We start from the raw sequence: 17,735 nt of genomic DNA, 5'->3' as shown, positions 1-17,735 counted from the left end.
GGGAATTCCCTTGTGTGTTATTTGTTGTTTTTCCCTTGCTGCTTTTAATATTTGTTCTTTGTGTTTGATCTTTGTTAATTTGATTACTATGTGTCTTGGGGTGTTTCGCCTTGGGTTTATCCTGTTTGGGACTCTCTGGGTTTCTTGGACTTGGGTGATTATTTCCTTCCCCATTTTAGGGAAGTTTTCAACTATTATCTCCTCAAGTATTTTCTCATGGTCTTTCTTTTTGTCTTCTTCTTCTGGGATCCCTATGATTCGAATGTTGTAGCGTTTAATATTGTCCTGGAGGTCTCTGAGATTGTCCTCATTTCTTTTAATTTGTTTTTCTTTTATCCTCTCTGATTCATTTATTTCTACCATTCTATCTTCTAATTCACTAATCCTATCTTCTGCCTCTGTTATTCTACTATTTGTTGCCTCCAGAGTGTTTTTAATTTCACTTATTGCATTATTCATTATATATTGACTCTTTTTTATTTCTTCTAAGTCCTTGTTAAACCTTTCTTGCATCTTCTCAATCCTTGCCTCCAGGCTATTTATCTGTGATTCCATTTTAATTTCAAGATTTTGGATCAATTTCACTATCATTATTCGGAATTCTTTATCAGGTAGATTCCCTATCTCTTCCTCTTTTGTTTGGTTTGGTGGGCATTTATCCTGTTCCTTTATCTGCTGGGTATTCCTCTGTCTCTTCATCTTGTTTAAATTGCTGAGTTTGGGGTGTCCTTTCTGTATTCTGGCAGTTTGTGGAGTTCTCTTTATTGTGGCGTTTCCTCGCTGTGTGTGGGTTTGTACAGGTGGCTTGTCAAGGTTTCCTGGTTAGGGAAGCTTGTGTCGATGTTCTGGTGGATGGAGCTGTATTTCTTCTCTCTCCTTTCGAACAGTTGGGCTACTTTTCTGGGTGCCTGATGTCCTCTGCCGGCATTCAGAAGTTGTTTTGTGGAATTTACTCGACGTTTAAATGCTCTTTTGATGAATTTGTGGGGGAGAAAGTGTCCTCCCCGTCCTACTCCTCCGCCATCTTGGCTCCTCCTCTCCTCTGCCTTTTCTAAAACCAGCTTGAACATCTGGAAGTTCACGGTTCATGTACTGCTGAAGCTTGGCTTGGAGAATTTTGAGCATTACTTTTCTAGTGTGTGAGATAAGTGCAATTGTGCAGTAGTTTGAGCATTCTTTGGCATTGCCTTTCTTTGGGATTGGAATGAAAACTGACCTTTTCCAGTCCTGTGGCCACTGCTGCGTCTTCCAAATTTGCTGGCATACTGAGTGCAGCACTTTCACAGCATCATCTTTCAAGATTTGAAATAGCTCAACTGAAATTCCATCACCTCCACTAGCTTTGTTCTTAGTGATGCTTTCTAAGGCCCACTTGACTTCACATTCCAGGATGTCTGGCTCTAGGTCAGTGATCACACCATCGTGATTATCTGGGTCATGAAGATCTTTTTTGTACAGTTCTGCTGTGTATTCTTGCCATCTCTTCTTAATATCTTCTGCTTCTGTTAGGTCCATACCATTTCTGTCCTTTATCGAGCCCATCTTTGCATGAAATGTTCCCTTGGTATCTCTAATTTTCTTGAAGAGATGTCTAGTCTTTCCCATTCTGTTGTTTTCCTCTATTTCTTTGCATTGATCGCTGAGGAAGTGTTTCTTATCTCTCCTTGCTATTCTTTGGAACTCTGCATTCAGATGCTTACATCTTTCCTTTTCTCCTTTGCTTTTCACTTCTCTTCTTTTCACAGCTATTTGTAAAGCCTCCCCAGACAGTCATTTTGCTTCTTTGCATTTCTTTTCCATGGGGATGGTTTTGATCCCTGTCTTCTGTATAATGTCACAATCCTCATTCCATAGTTCATCAGGCACTCTATCAGATCTAGTCCCTTAAATCTATTTCTCACTTCCACTGTATAATCATAAGGGATTTGATTTAGGTCATACCTGAATGGTCTAGTGGTTTTCCCTACTTTTTTCAATTTAAGTCTGAATTTGGCAATAAGGAGTTCATGATCTGAGCCACAGTCAGCTCCCAGTCTTGTTTTTGCTGACTGCATACAGCTTCTCCAACTTTGGCTGCAAAGAATATAATCAATCTGATTTCAGTGTTGACCATCTGGTGATGTCCATGTGTATAGTCTTCTCTTGTGTTGTTGGAAGAGGGTGTTTGCTATGACCAGTGCGTTCTCTTGGAAAAACTCTATTAGCCTTTGCCCTGCCTCATTCCGTATTCCAAGGCCAAATTTGCCTGTTACTCCAGGTGTTTCTTGACTTCCTACTTTTGCATTCCAGTCCCCTTTAATGAAAAGGACATCTTTTTTGGATGTTAGTTTTAAAAGGTCTTGTAGGTCTTCATAGAACCATTCAACTTCAGCTTCTTCAGCGTTACTGGTTGGGGCATAGCCTTGGATCACCGTGATATTGAATGGTTTGCCTTGGAAATGAATAGAGATCATTCTGTCGTTTTTGAGATTGCATCCAAGTATTGCATTTTGGACTCTTTTGTTGACCATGATGGCTACTCCATTTCTTCTAAGGGACTCCTGCCCACAGTAGTATATATAATGTACATCTGAGTTAAATTCACCCATTCCAGTCCATTTTAGCTCGCTGATTCCTAGAACGTTGACGTTCACTCTTGCCATCTCTTGTTTGACCACTTCCAATTTGCCTTGATTCATGGACCTGACATTCCAGGTTCCTATGCAATATTGCTCTTTACAGCATCGGACCTTGCTTCTATCACCAGTCACATCCACAGCTGGGTATTGATTTTGCTTTCGCTCCATCCCTTCATTCTTTCTGGAGTTATTTCTCCACTGATCTCCAGTAGCATATTGGGCACCTACCAACCTGGGGAGTTTCTCTTTCAGTATCCTATCATTTTGCCTTTTCATACTGTTCATGGGGTTCTCAAGGCAAGAATACTGAAGTGGTTTGCCATTCCCTTCTCCAGTGGACTACACTCTGTCAAAAAACCTATATGCAGGTCAGGAGGCAACAGTTAGAACTGGACATGGAACAACAGACTGGTTCCACATAGGAAAAGAAGTACGTCAAGGCTGTATATTGTCACCCTGCTTATTTAAGTTATATGCAGAGTACATCATGAGAAACGCTGGTCTGGAAGAAGCACAAGCTAGAATCAAGATTGCTGGGAGAAATCTCAATAACCTCAGATATGCAGATGACACCACCCTTATGGCAGAAAGTGAAGAGGAACTAAAAAGTCTTTTGATGAAAGTGAAAGAGGAGAGTAAAAAAGTTGGCTTAAAGCTCAACACTCAGAAAACAAAGATCATGGCATCTGGTCCCATCACTTCATGGGAAATAGATGGGGAAACAGTGGAAACAGTGTCAGACTTTATTTTTTGGGGCTCCAAAATGACTGCAGATGGTGATTGCAGCCATGAAATTAAAAGATGCTTACTCCTTGGAAGGAAAGTTATGACCAATCTAGATAGCATATTAGAAAGCAGAGATACTACTTTGCCAACAAAGGTCTGTCTAGTCAAAGCTATGGTTTTTCCAGTGGTCATGTATGGATATGAGAGTTGAACTGTGAAGAAAGCTGAGTGCCAAAGAATTGATGCTTTTGAACTGTGGTGTTGGAGAAGACTCTTGAGAGTCCCTTGGACTGCAAGGAGATCCAACCAGTCCATTCTAAAGGTGATCAGTCCTGGATGTTCATTTGAAGGACTGATGCTAGGCTGAAACTCCAATACTTTGGCCACCTCATGTGAAGGGTTGACTCACTGGAAAAGACCCTGATGCTGGGAGGGATTGGGGGCAGGAGGAGAAGGGGACGACAGAGGATGAGATGGCTGGATGGCATCACTGACTAGATGGACGTGAGTCTGAAGGAACTCCGGGAGTTGGTGATGGACAGGGAGGCCTGGCGTGCTGGGATTCATGGGGTCGCAAAGAGTCGGACACGACTGAGTGACTGAACTGAACTGAACTGAACTGATTGCAAGACAGGAGAATCCATTCTGGTATCAACGTTGAATTTCCCAAAGGCACTGGGGACAGAGCACCATCCTTCTTGCAGGTTTTGTTGGGGGAGGGGTATAGCAGCTATAGAATCGCCTCTTTCTCAGAATGGTAATAACCTTCCCAGCCACGTTCTGGGTCCCTTGTATGAAGCCTCTTTTGACCTTTGACCTACGACCTCTAGCCTTCCCACCACTCTGTGATCTATACAGTTTGTTTCCAGTACTTTCCTCCTCTGCTTAAGTCAGAATCACCTTCTGTTTGCTTGTAGTCAAGAACCTTCCGGGACACAGAACCTCTGGACTGGTAACTTAGAATTTAAAAGAGAGGAACCAGTGACTGGATTATAATTTCTCTTATAAGTTACATATGGCTCATGAAAGAGTTGAAGGCAAGCTCATTAACAATGAGGTATGTGCATATTTTCCCTCATTGTAAGTAGGCGTGTGTGTATATCCAGGATATACAGAGAAAGACTGGTTTCAGTGGTAGTCTTGAAACAAGGATGGGGAGCCTTACCCCTTTATCTAGGTCCAGGTCTAGATTACTTATACAGCTTAGAAAGGCAGGAGTAGAAAACTATAGACATTTTACAAAAACATAAAGCAAAATAATATACATTAAACACATGAAACTGGTTGCATGGGAATTGGAAATAGGAGTCGGGGGTGGAGATAAAAGGGAATGGCTGAATAAACTCATGCAGAATGGTGGGCTTTTATCTGAAGGTGCCTGGCCCACATGCCTGGTGCCATTTCCTCTGCCCCTGAGACGTCCAGGAGGGAAAGAAACTCCAGCCATGCATCCTTTGGGTTTGAAGATGAGCCTGCCTGCTGGTATGGATGGGATTCACCACGAGGCTGGAGCTCCCAGCTCAAACAGGCAGCAGGAAGGGTTGTGAGAAAGAATACCTGGGGTAGGGAATCATAAGAGAGGTTGATAATATTAAACACTTTTTTTCCAATTGGAATATAATTGCTTTACAATGTTGTGTTGGTTTCTGCTGTACAACATGAATCAGTTATCTGTATACATGTAATCCCCTCCCTCTTGGGCCTGCCTCCTACCCCACCCCCATCCTACCCTTCTAGGTCACAGAGCGCCAAGCTGAGCTCCTGTGCTAGACAGCAGCTTCCTGCTGCCTGTCTGTTTTATCCATGATAGTGTATGTCAATCCTTACCTCTCAGTTCGTCCCACCCTCTCCTTCCCCCGCTATGTCCACAAGTCGGTTCTCTACGTCTGCCTCTCCATTCCTCCTCTGCGAATAGCTTCATCGGTACTATTTTTTCTAGATTCCATATATATGTGTTAATGTATGATGTTTTAAACACCACTTTATAATTATAAACAAACTCTTTTAGTCTAGACCTAGTTACACCGCAGCAAGATTATAAACAGCTCTGTTTAAGGGGATGAAAAAGTTTGGAAATAGATTGCGGTGATGGTTGCATAACATCATGAGTGTAATTAATGGCACTGAATTTTACACTTACAGTGAAGAAGATGGCAAATTTTGTTAGATATATGTTAACACAGTTTAAAAATATTAATGACATACCCAAAAGCCATTCAACTGTACACTTCAAATGGGTGAATTGTATCTTAGGTGAATTGTATCTCAACGAAGTGGTTTAAAAATTACTCTAAGTGTTTAGGGATCTTCACTTTTAAACATTTGGCACTTGGTGTGAGAACTGCAACCTTTTGGGAACTGAGAAATTGTTACTCTTGTCTAATGGAAAGCTAACAAATCACTTCCCTTTCACAGCAAGTTAGATGCATGTATCTGGGACAATAGTAACACAAACATCTCAAGGTTTGGAACACATCAGAAATTTATCATTGAAAAGAAATAAAATGTAACAAATAAGAATCTAGCAGAGATGGACACACCCACCTAAAAATTGGCAGCGCTGGCAGAGGGAAGTTGAGAATATTCAAGTGAAAATGAAAACCACGCTTGGCAGTAATTGACTTTTTTTTTTTTAACATGTGAGGTTTAAAGGAGAAGCTGCTGGCTGCAGGCCCACAGAATGTAAGAGCACATTTGAAAGCTCCCAGACTGAATCAATCATAGCTGGAAGAGTCCGAGCTGCGGCAGGAGCCTGGGCCTACCAAACATCACAGCTGCAGAGGTGTTTCTTCACTTCCAGACCCATTCCTATGTCTGCCCTGGACATTCCTATGTCAGTGCCAACAGAAACACTGTTTCCTACACCTGGAATGTCCTTTCTACTTATCAACAGACTTTTCAATCCTGCCGATCACTCAAGGGTCAGCCAAAATAGCATTCTTTCCCTTTCCTAGTGCCCAGCTGGAGGGATGCTGCTGAGGCAAACCAAACTGATTTTAAAGGGATGGTTGCAGACACACCTCTCAGATGTTTGACCAGACAGCGGGTAGGGGATGGGGATCAGAAACGTAACACAACTCTCATTGCCAGAAAGGAGAAGACCAGCAAAATGGTATTGAGGGGAAAAGACCATCCTAACTACATTCTGTAAGTTTAAACTTCCTAGATCACCTGATGATCTTCTTGAATATCAAAGAAGTCATTTTAAAAATATTTAGGTAATGAATTCCAGTTGAGCTATTTCAAATCCTAAAAGATGATGCTGTGAAAGTGCTGCACTCAGTATGCCAGCAAATTTGGAAAACTCAGCAGTGGCCACAGGACTAGAACAGGTCACTTTTTAGTCCAATCCCAAAGAAAGGCAATGTCAAAGAATGCTCAAACTACCACACAATTGCACTCATCTCACACGCTAGTAAAGTAATGCTTAAAATTCTCCAAGCCAGGCTTCAGCAATACGTGAACCGTGAACTTCCAGATGATCAAGCTGGATTTAGAAAATGCAGAGGAACCAGAGATCAAATTGCCAACATCCAATGGGTCATCAAAACACCAAGAGAGTTCCAGGAAAATATCTACTTCTGCTTTATTGACTATGCCAAAGTCTTTGACTGTGTGGATCACAATAAACTGTGGAAAATTCTGAAAGAGATGGGAATGCCAGACCACCTGACCTGCCTCTTGAGAAACCTGTATGCAGATCAGGAAGCAACAGTTAGAACTGGACATGGAACAACAGACTGGTTCCAAATAGGAAAAGGAGTACATCAAGGCTGTATATCGTCACCCTTCTTATTTAACTTATATGCAGAGTACATCATGAGAAACCCTGGGCTGGAAGAAGCACAAGCTGGAATCAAGATTGCCAGGAGAAATATCAATAACCTCAGATATGCAGATGACACCACCCTTATGGCAGAAATGGAGAAGAACTAAAGAGTCTCTTGATGAAAGTAAAAGAGGAGAGTGAAAAAGTTGGCTTAAAGCTCAACATTCAGAAAACTAAGATCATGGCACCTGGTCCCACCACTTCCTGGCAGATAGATGGGGAAACAGTGGAAACAGTGGCTGACTTTATTTTGGGGGTCTCCAAAAGCACTGCAGATGGTGACTGCAGTCATGAAATTAAAAGATGTTTACTCCTTGGAAGGAAAGTTATGACCAACCTAGACAGCGTATTAAAAAGCAGAGACATTAAAAAAAAAAGGGGGGGGCAGAGACATTACTTTGTCAACAAAGGTCCGTCTAGTCAAACTATGGTTTTTCCAGTAGTCATGTATGGATGTGAGAGTTGGGACTGTGAAGAAAGCTGAGCGCAGAAGAATTGATGCTTTTGAACTGTGGTGTTGGAGAAGACTCTTGAGAGTCTCTTGGACTGCAAGGAGAGCCAATCAGTCCATCCTAAAGGAGATCAGTCCTGGTTATTCATTCGAAGGACTGATGTTGAAGCTGAAACTCCAATACTTTGGCCACCTGATGTGAAGGACTGACTCATTTGAAAAGACCCTGATGCTGGGAAAGATTGAGGGCAGGAGAAGGAGGGGACGACAGAGGATGAGATGGCATCACTGACTCAATGCACATAAGTGTGTGTAAACTCCAGGAGTTTGGACAGGGAGGACAGGGAGGCCTGGCATGCTGTGGTTCATGGGGTCACAAAGAGTTGGACATGACTGAGCAACTGAACTGAACTAAATGGCGCTAGTGGTTTTAACACCTTAATTCAAAGTTATGGACTCTCTTGGGACCTCCCTGCTGATCCAGTGTTTTAAGACTGTGTTGCCAAAGCAGGGGATGCAGGTTTGATCCCTGGTCAGGGAACTAAGTTCCACATGTGGCAACTAAGAGTTCACATGATGCAATTAAAAATCCCACATGGCGCAACAAAGATCTAAGATCCTCTGTGCCACATCTAAGACCTGGCACAGCTGAAGTTATGGCCTCTCGTCACAAACTATTCTTCTACAATTATTATGGGGAAAACACCTTGGATACACATTTTTTCTCTCCTAGTCTGACATTTAACTTTTGTTGAATTGCTATTCATTGCTCCTTCTGATAACTTCTAAGGAAATGTTTGCATTACCTAGAATAGCTGCTTCCCAATCTTTTAAAAGTCATGCCCATAAAAAATAATTTTCTGTTTAGGAATACAGAAGCAAAAGCCTGAGTCAACCATATCCCCAGTCCCTCTGCACAGGGAACATATTTATTTATTCATTTATCTATTCAACCGTCCATCCATCATCCATCCCCCTATTCCCTGTGATCTCTATTCCCCGCTATTTGCAGTACCATATCAACCATTTTGATACGCTAAATGTATCTTGTCTTCTGTGTTACTACAAAGAGTAGGGTTACCCTGTGCGCCTGCATCTTTAACCCGTGTAATTGACGTGTCAGGATGCTGCCCTCGTTCCGTCTCTTCCTTGCTTTCCTCAGCCTGGCTTTGGAGACCTACAGCGTTGCTGTGTGCACGTCTAGTCTGCTCCTCAGGACTTCACAGTGGTCGTCTCCTACATCGGTGCCCATCCCCTGTGACAAGCACCCTGATTGCACAGATTCCTGTCTCTAAACACTGATCATGGTGAATACTCTCAAATGTGCCCCCTGAGAGGGAACTGTGGGTCACAGGGTACCTAGACATTCATCACAGTGATGTACCCCAAACTGCTCTCTGGACTACTACCTGTATTGTGCTAAGTCACTTCAGTGGTGTCCGACTCTACAACCCAATGGACTGTAGCCCACCCGGCTCCTCTGTCCATGAGATTCTCCAGGCAAGAGTACTGGAGTGGGTTGCCATGCCCTCCTCCAGGGGATCTTCCTGACCCAGGGATGGAATCTGGGTCTCCTATGTCTCCTGCATTGGCAGACAAGTTCCTTACCACTAGCACCACCTGGGAAGCCCTCTGGACTGCCTATGCTGGGCTAAAAGCTGGACATAGGGAGTCCTAGAGGCTACAGTGCCACCAGCGCTTGGCATGAAAAGGAGAATATTTGCACAGCACACTGGGGTGAAAAGGCGGCACTGCTCCTTGGATGAAAACAGGTCCCTGGACTCCTGTGGCCACACCCCTGCAGCCTCCCTAAGGGCAGAAGCTTCCATACCTCTTAGCCTGTAAGCCCTTTCTAAGCATTTCTCTGCAGCACTGGGCTTCCCAGGTGACTCAGACAGTAAAGAATCTGCCTGCAGTGTGGGAGATCCAGGGTTGGTTCCTGGGTTGGGAAGATCCCCTGGAGAAGGGAATGGCAACCAACTCCAGTATTCTTGCCTGGAGAATCCCATGAACAGATGGGCCTGGCAGGCTATAGTCTGTGGGGTTGCAAAGAGTCGGACACGACTGAGCAAATTTCTGTCTGTCTCTGCAGCACCACACAGATGAGGAAATGCCAGAAGAGGGTACCTGCCTCCCCATCTCCCACTGTCTTCTTAAACGTTAAGTCTCAGGATTCTGTGAAATGAGGAACAACTGTTAAATTTCTCAGGGTGGCACTTACTGTACCCGCATCCCGAGTGGTGCAAAGGTGTCTTCGGGGAGAACTCCGGGTCACACCACCAGCAGACACCATCACTTCCAGCGTCCCTCCCTTCCAGTGCCACTGATGCTACTGCTTACCATCCTGCCACAGTCCTGGACCGGTTGTGGTTACTTCCAGCTTAAGGGAGAAGTAAACACTAAGAATAGGATAGTCAGAGCCCCACTGTAGAGGGTGTGAGGAGCAGCCGGAATCCAGGCCTGCTTGTCTACAAACCGGTTTCTTTGTACAGCCCCCCTGGAAGATGCTGCAAGAACAAAGGGCAGAAATAAGGCTGTGGAAGAAGGGGAACATTATGTGCAAACCTAGAGACTCCAAGACTGGGCATTGCACATTCCCAGAAGAGCATGGGTCCCTTCCTTCTGCTCTGTTACCCCAGGTATCTGGGATTTCACTCTGGCAGTTGAGATACAAATATATCAACTGTGTTTGGAATAATCTGATGATCTAAGAATCAGGGCATTTGCTTTGATACATTTCTTTTTCTATTTGGTGTTTTGTTTTCCTTCAGAGTTGTAAATTGAGTGACTAATGTGTTTTCACAATCTGTGCGTTGAGATTGACAGATGGAGTAAAATAGGCACTTTTTTTTTCTGTTACTAAATAATGGGGAAAAAAAGTCAATTCTTTTGGAGAACTATAAAAAAAATAAATCCCAGCTGATGGGATGATAAGGAGATAAATAGTTCAAGAGATGACATCTTCATTTATTCATGTGAAATATAAGTGCTTATTGCAGTCCGGGGTGAGGATTTCCAGGACTCCCACACATATTAAATTCTGGGAGGGTCTTCCATGGTGGCCCGGGTCCCAGAGCAGGGGGCCGGGTTCAATCTCTGATTGGGGAACTGGATCCCACATGCTGCAACTAAGATTTGCATGCCACCCACATGCTGCAACAAAGACTAACCAGTCCTGGGAGAGAAAGAAACATTTGCCTATATGTGTCTCCAGAAAGGAAGACAACTTATTAATCAGGCAGGAAACTATCTGTGCAGGCCTACAGTTCGCAGTTTCTAACAACACCAGGAACTGCAGAGGGAGGGGGCTGACACAGTCCCCTTCCTAGTAATGAGGTGTTCAAATCCAGGGTCATCGCAGGCATGCTGAGCTCTTCTCTGGATTTCCCGAAACACATTTTGACAGTCTTTTCACCTCGGGACTTGCATTAGATGTATCATGCCCAGTATACCATATAGCTATAGGAAACAGACTTAGGACATTTGTGGGAGCCAAAAAAAATAGGTCTTTAAACAAGCACAGGCTACCAAACAAGCACAGGCTATCCAACAGCTGTATTTATGTGCGTAATATAGGCATTGTTAATTATGGTTTTCCATCTTTATATTTAGAAAGACTGTAGATAGTATTTTTGGATGTGATGAAGGACAGTGATATCAAAATATATGTACATGTGTCTGTATATATACACACACATAATAAAGAATAGAAGCCAATTAATATCCATGGCATAGAACAATAAAGATACATTTGAGACCTTTAAAAATTTTTTTAATTCTATTTTAAAAGCTAATTAAATAAGAGATCTGTCTTTGATTGTATGTTTATAGTAATTGCAAGTTGTCTGTCTCTCACATATGTCCCACTGCATATTAAGATGCCAGACTCATCCTCTATTTTTCCTTTGGTCATGCCTCTGATTCATATCACTGCACCAAGCCTTAATTTTTTTAAATCTTGGAAATAGAGTATTAGGAAAGAACATAACAATGTGTTCATCACTGTACTATGGAAAATAAACAAAGTTTGACTTTAATTGTAACACGTGGCTATTGTATTAAAGTCAATGTTTGGTGGGCAGTGAACCACTCCCCTCACCCTCTGCCTCCTCCTTCCTCACTTCTCCTTAAGAACTTCCTAGTGTTCCCAGATGGGTGGGTTCTCCTAAGTCTCCTTTGTGGTGCACGGTTCTGTCCTACAAGAATGGCTGATCAGTCCGGAGCAGAACACTAAGCAAAGAGGGACAATTGGTTTCTCTTCCCCAGGAGGTACCTTTTGACCAAGAAGTGTCTGAAGCAGCAAGCCCTCTAAAGAGAAAGTCCCTGACTGTGTCCAGGTTCACTGAGGTCCCCAGAGATGACCTGGTTGGGCCTCTGCAAGGCTTGCTGCCCACTCTCCCCTGCACCCAAGGCTGTGCTGACTATTCTCCTACAAGGGCCTCCACCCTTCAGCTTTTTGCTCAAGTTCTCTTTGTTTTTGTTCACTTGTAAGCAGAGAAAACTCTAACACAACACACATGATTAATATGACTTTATTTCCATACTAACATGGAATTTATGGCTTCTGGTAGGATGAAGATTACAGACTTATCTTCTGCCTGACACTGTCCTTTATGAAGAACCCCAAACAACCTCAGCTGACATGTTTAGAATTATCTGAAGTAAGTTAAAGCAGTATGGTTAAAGCAGGGTGGCTCAGTGGTAAAGAATTCACCTGCAATGCGCACAACATGAGTTCCACCCCTGGGTCAGGAAGATCCCCTGGAGGAGGAAATAGCAACCCACTCCAGTATTCTTGCTTGGAGAGTCCCATGGAGACAGAGGAGCCTGGTGAGTTCCATCCAGTCCATGGGGTCGCAAAAGAATCAGACATGACTCAGTGACTAAACAACAACAGAGCAGTATAAGAGAAAATTTTAAGGAATTTGTAGGGAAATGTGGGGTTTATTCATTTGTACACTAACTTTAAAAAAGTCCTTTAGACTTTCTTTTAGAATCCCAGCATCACCCAGGAGACTGTTTGTGAACCATCGTTAAAAGCCATTCAACTTCTATATCCAAAGGAGAGTCTTCATTTTGGCTTAAGCACCAGGTATAAAAAATGTCTTTGCTGATCTACTCAGGATTTAAAAGTGCTAAGTCATTTTATGGCAATGAGGTTTCAAAAAAGTTTAAAACGCAGGAAGCAGGGCAGAACTCGCACCAACACATGCAGTCTACAGCTGCAGCCACAAAATACATAGCATCCTCTTCTGCCACATTCACTGGACTGGATCATGTTGTCTCATAGGTTCAGTTAACTCTGAAAAGTGACGGTGAAAGTTGCTCAGTCCTGTATGACCCCGTGGACAGTCCATGGAATCCTCCAGGCCAGAACACTGGAGTGGGTAGCCTTTCCCTTCTCCAGGGGATCTTTCCAACCCAGGGTTCGAACCCAGGTCTCCCGCGTTGCAGAGGGATTCTTCACCAGCTGAGCCATAAGGGAAGCCCTGGGAGAACTTAATAGGTGCATATTGTTTAGTGTGGGAGTAGGCGGTGTAATTAACCCAGAGTCTTTAATTCTTTTGGAGTTCAGATGAAAGCAACCATTTAGGTTTTGTCTAACATTTAGGGTGTGTTTCCAGGAGTTCAGATGAAAGCAACCATTTAGGTTTTGTCTAACATTTAGGGTGTGTTTCCAATTACACTAATATCAAAGCAAGCACCTCTGGATTCTTCTTCAGGATCTCTATAGTGAAAACGGAGTTCCTCCCAGGCCCACCCACTGCTTCTGGAAGCAGTAAGATCTTGCCGAACCTGAAAATCTCTATCTGAGGGCATAAGTAGGTATCACAGAACTTATCTGATCTCCGTTTTGCCCAAAATAAATGGTTTAAACCTGGGGACAGTGTTGGGTAAGATTAGACACGGTGACTTGAGTTGGAGTTCCAATCTGTCCCTAACTAGAACACCCTTTTATTGACCTTAACCCCCTCCCACCAATTCATTAAGGTTCTTTAATCCTCAAGTAATTGTTTATGAGATAGTAAACAAATTCTTAGGCTTACCTTTTTGTGAAGATGTCTTAAAAGCTCACACCCTCCCTGGCTTAAAAGAGAAATTCAAACATGTCCTAGGGATCTTCTGGTTGAGTTCAGAAACAAGTCTTATTGTCAGCCTGAACTGCCAGTTCTCATCATGCTGTGAAGGAGTCCTTGAGTGTTAGAACATCATCCAATTCATCTTTGCATCCCCTAGCACCTACCATCATGTGGGCTATTAGGAAGCTCAATAAATAAATATCTGTCAAATGAACATATCCTTTTTATCCTTACTATTAGAATTGAGTTTTCAAAGGGAGTAAGAACTATAATAGACTTCAACTTTAGATTCCACACCATACAGACAAATTTCATGCACAGGGAAACAACTTAAGACATACCACAACACATAGTTATTGAACTAAATAAAAAGTAGTAAGTTTGGCAAATACAAAGAGATTTCAGTATTCAGTCAAACTGTAGTGCCTGAACAAAGTATTAATGTATTAAAAGACCACTCAAAAACTCAGGACTCTGCACCTGGAACCAGAAGAGTAGCCCCCAAAGTGAATCCCAGGGTGTTGGGGGAGGGGAATGGGGGTGGGTTGGGGACGTGGAGGAAAGTCTTAAGTGAGAGGTGGAACCGACTGAAACTGCAATGACCGGATAAGAGTCCACCCCTCCCACCTCCACAGGGCTTCCTAAATAGTCACCACCCCCAGGCTCTTTAAATGGATGATAGTCAAACCAAAACTGTCATCAAAGCTGTTGGGCTTTTTCCACTGTTCTTTTTGCATCTAAGGCATAGCAGGGAAAATAAAATGACAATATAAACCATAATAAAATAGTGCCCTAGAAGGAGTGACTTATTTATCGCGTTTGGCAAGTATCCACTGGACGGTTTAACTCAGCATCTCTCCTGCTTTGTAGTTTGTGTGAAGGGAAGACAGATTGCATTCCTTCTCTGCACAAGCTTTCACTCACCTGCCTCTGAAAATAACTCTTTATCTGGAGTTTAAGTGAGACCAGGTCTAATGGAATCTCGTATGTAAAAATTTTTAAACAAGAAAACAAGAAACAAAAACCTAGTACAGCAAGCGCCCCTGGATTGTATACTTTAAAATCATAAATCATTAAGTTTATGCTATGTGAATTTCACCTCAATTAGAAAAAAGATTGTCTTGAGCAACCACAATTTGCTGTTAAAATCTTTTCAGTTCAGTTCAGTTCAGTCGCTCAGTCATGTCCAACTCTTTGTGACCCCATGAATTGTAGCACGCCAGGCCTCCCTGTCCATCACCAACTCCCGGAGTTCACCCAAACGCATGTCCATCAAGGCTGTGATGCCATCCAGCCATCTCATCCTCTGTCGTCCCCTTTTCCTCCTGCCCTCAATCCCTCCCAGCATCAGGGTCTTTTCCAATGAGTCAACTCTTCGCATGAGGTGGCCAAAGTACTGGAGTTTCAGCTTCAGCATCATTCTTTCCAAAGAAATCCCAGGGCTGATCTCCTTCAGAATGGACTGGTTGGATCTCCTTGCAGTCCAAGGGACTCTCAAGAGTCTTCTCTAACACCACAGTTCAAAAGCATCAATTCTTCGGCACTCAGCTTTCTTCATAGTCCAACTCTCACATCCATACATGACCACTGGAAAAACCATAGCCTTGATTAGACGGACCTTTGTTGGCAAAGTAGTATCTCTGCTTTTTAATATGCTGTCTAGGTTGGCCATAACTTTCCTTCCAAAGAGTAAGCATCTTTTAATTTCATGGCTGCAGTCATCATCTGCAATGATTTTGGAGACCCCAAAACAAAGTCTGCCACTGTTTCCACTCTTTCCCCATCTATTTCCCATAAAGTGATGGGACCAGATGCCATGATCTTGGTTTTCTGAATGTTGAGCTTTGAGCCAACTTTTTCACTCTCCTCTTTCACTTTCATCAAGAGGCTTTTTAGTTCCTTTTCACTTTCTGCCGTAAGGGTGGTGTCATCTGCATATCTGAGGTTATTGATATTTCTCCTGGCAATCTTAATTCCAGCTTGTGCTTCTTCCAGCCCAGCATTTCTCATGATGTACTCTGCATATAAGTTAAAGAAGCAGGGTGACAATATACAGCCTTGACATATTCCTTTTCCTATTTGGAACCAGTCTGTTGTTCCATGTCCAGTTCTAACTGTTGCTTCCTGACTTGCATATAGGTTAAAATCTTTTAGGGTCCTGAAATTTGTCCATCCTACTTTGTGTCTGTAAAGGGATGTGATTAGTCTGACTTTTTGCGACCCATGGACTATATAGCCTTCCAGGATCCTCAGTTCATGGGATTCTCCAGGCAAGAATACTGGAATAAGTTGTCATGCCCTCTTCCAGTGGATCTTCCCAACTCAGGGATAGAACCCAGATTTCCCACATTGCAGGTGGATTCTTTACTCTCTGAGCCACCAGGGAATACCTATAAAGGGATGGATCAGATCAAAATGAATTTGGCACTATGAGGAAGTCCTGGACTCAGAATCTTAAGCTTACAGCCCCAGCTCTTCTTCATCTTGGGGATCTTTTAATCTCTCTCTGCCTTTGTAAAAAAATAAAACTCCTGATTGGAAATATCTGGTCACTTGGGTCTCCACAAGAAGTAAATTGGTTTATTTACAAGCAAGAGCTGTGCTCACTTTGGCAGCACATATACTAAAATTAGAACAATACAGACAAGATTAGCATGGCCCCCGCGCAAGGATGACATGCAAATTCATGAAGCGTTCCATATTAAAAAAAAAAAAAGGAAGAATTATTTACATCTTTATTATCTTTCAAAAGAGTGGATTTCACATTTCATCATCAGTTAAGTCTAGAGACCTAGTGCTTTTCACTTCTCTTCTTTTCACAGCTATTTATAAGGCCTCCTCAGACAGCCATTTTGCCTTTTTGCATTTCTTTTTCTTGGGAATGGTCTTGATCCCTGTCTCCTGTACAATGTCACAAACCTCTGTCCATAGCTCATCAGGCACTCTTGTCTATCAGATCTAGTCCCTTAAATCTCTTTCTCACTTCCATTGTATAATCATACGAGATTTGATTTAAGTCATACCTGAATGGTCTAGTGGTTTTCCCTACTTTCTTCAATTTAAGTCTGAGCTCGGCAACAAGGAGTTCATTATCTGAGCCACAGTCAGCTCCCAGTCTTGTTTTTGCTGACTGTATAGAGGTTCTTCACTTTTGACTGCAAAGAATATAATCTATCTGGTTTCCATGTTGATCATCTGGTGAAGTTCATCTGTAGAGTCTTGTGTTGTTGGGAGAGGGTGTTGTTTGCTATGACCAGTGCATTCTCTTGACAAAACTCTATTAGCCTTTGACCTGCTTCATTCTGTACTCCAAGGCCAAATTTGACTGTTACTCCAGGTATTTCTAGACTTCCTACTTTTGCATTCCAGTCCCCTATAATGAAAAGGACATCTGTTTTTTTGAGTGTTAGTTCTAGAAGGGCTTGTAGGTCTTCATAGAACCATTCAACTTCAGCTTCTTCAGCATTAGTGGTAGGGGTATAGACTTGTATTACCACGATATTGAATGGTTTGCCTTGGAAATGAACAGAGAACATTCTGTCATTTTTGAGATTGCATCCAAGTATTGCATTTCAGACTCTTGTTCACTATGATGGCTACTTCACTTCTTCTCAAGGATTCTTGCCCACAGTTGTAGATACAATGGTCATCTGAGTTAAATTCACCCATTCCAGTCCATTTTAGGTCACTGATTACTGAAATGTCGATGTTCACTCTTGCCATCTCCTGTTTGACTACTTCCAATTTGCCTTGATTCATGGACCTAACATTCTAGGTTCCTATGCAATATTGCTGTTAACAGCATCAGACCTTGCTTCCATCACCAGTCACATCCACAACTGGGTGTTGTTTTTGCTTTGGCTGAGTCTCTTCATTCTTTCTGGAGTTATTTCTCCACTGATCTCCAGTAGCATACTGGGCACCTACTGACCTGGGGAGTTCATAATTCAGTGTCCTATCTTTTTGCCTTTTCATACTGTTCATGGGGTTCTCAAGGCAAGAATACTGAAGTGGTTTGCCATTCCCTTCTC

The 17,735-nt window shown here is 42.7% G+C and overlaps 1 non-coding gene across 1 annotated transcript; it reads left to right on the top strand.

Moving 5' to 3' along the window:
- Positions 1 to 16,303: 16,303 nt before the first annotated feature.
- LOC112587220 lies at positions 16,304 to 16,410 on the top strand. Its single transcript, XR_003111736.1, has one exon. It is a non-coding gene; the product is annotated as a U6 spliceosomal RNA (small nuclear RNA).
- The last annotated feature ends 1,325 nt before the right edge of the window (positions 16,411 to 17,735 follow it).

Source organism: Bubalus bubalis, chromosome 9, assembly GCF_019923935.1.
Source record: "Bubalus bubalis isolate 160015118507 breed Murrah chromosome 9, NDDB_SH_1, whole genome shotgun sequence".
Taxonomy (NCBI): Eukaryota; Metazoa; Chordata; class Mammalia; order Artiodactyla; family Bovidae; genus Bubalus; species Bubalus bubalis.
Note: the sequence above shows the minus strand (reverse complement) of the source record. Positions and strands in the feature narration are given on the sequence as shown.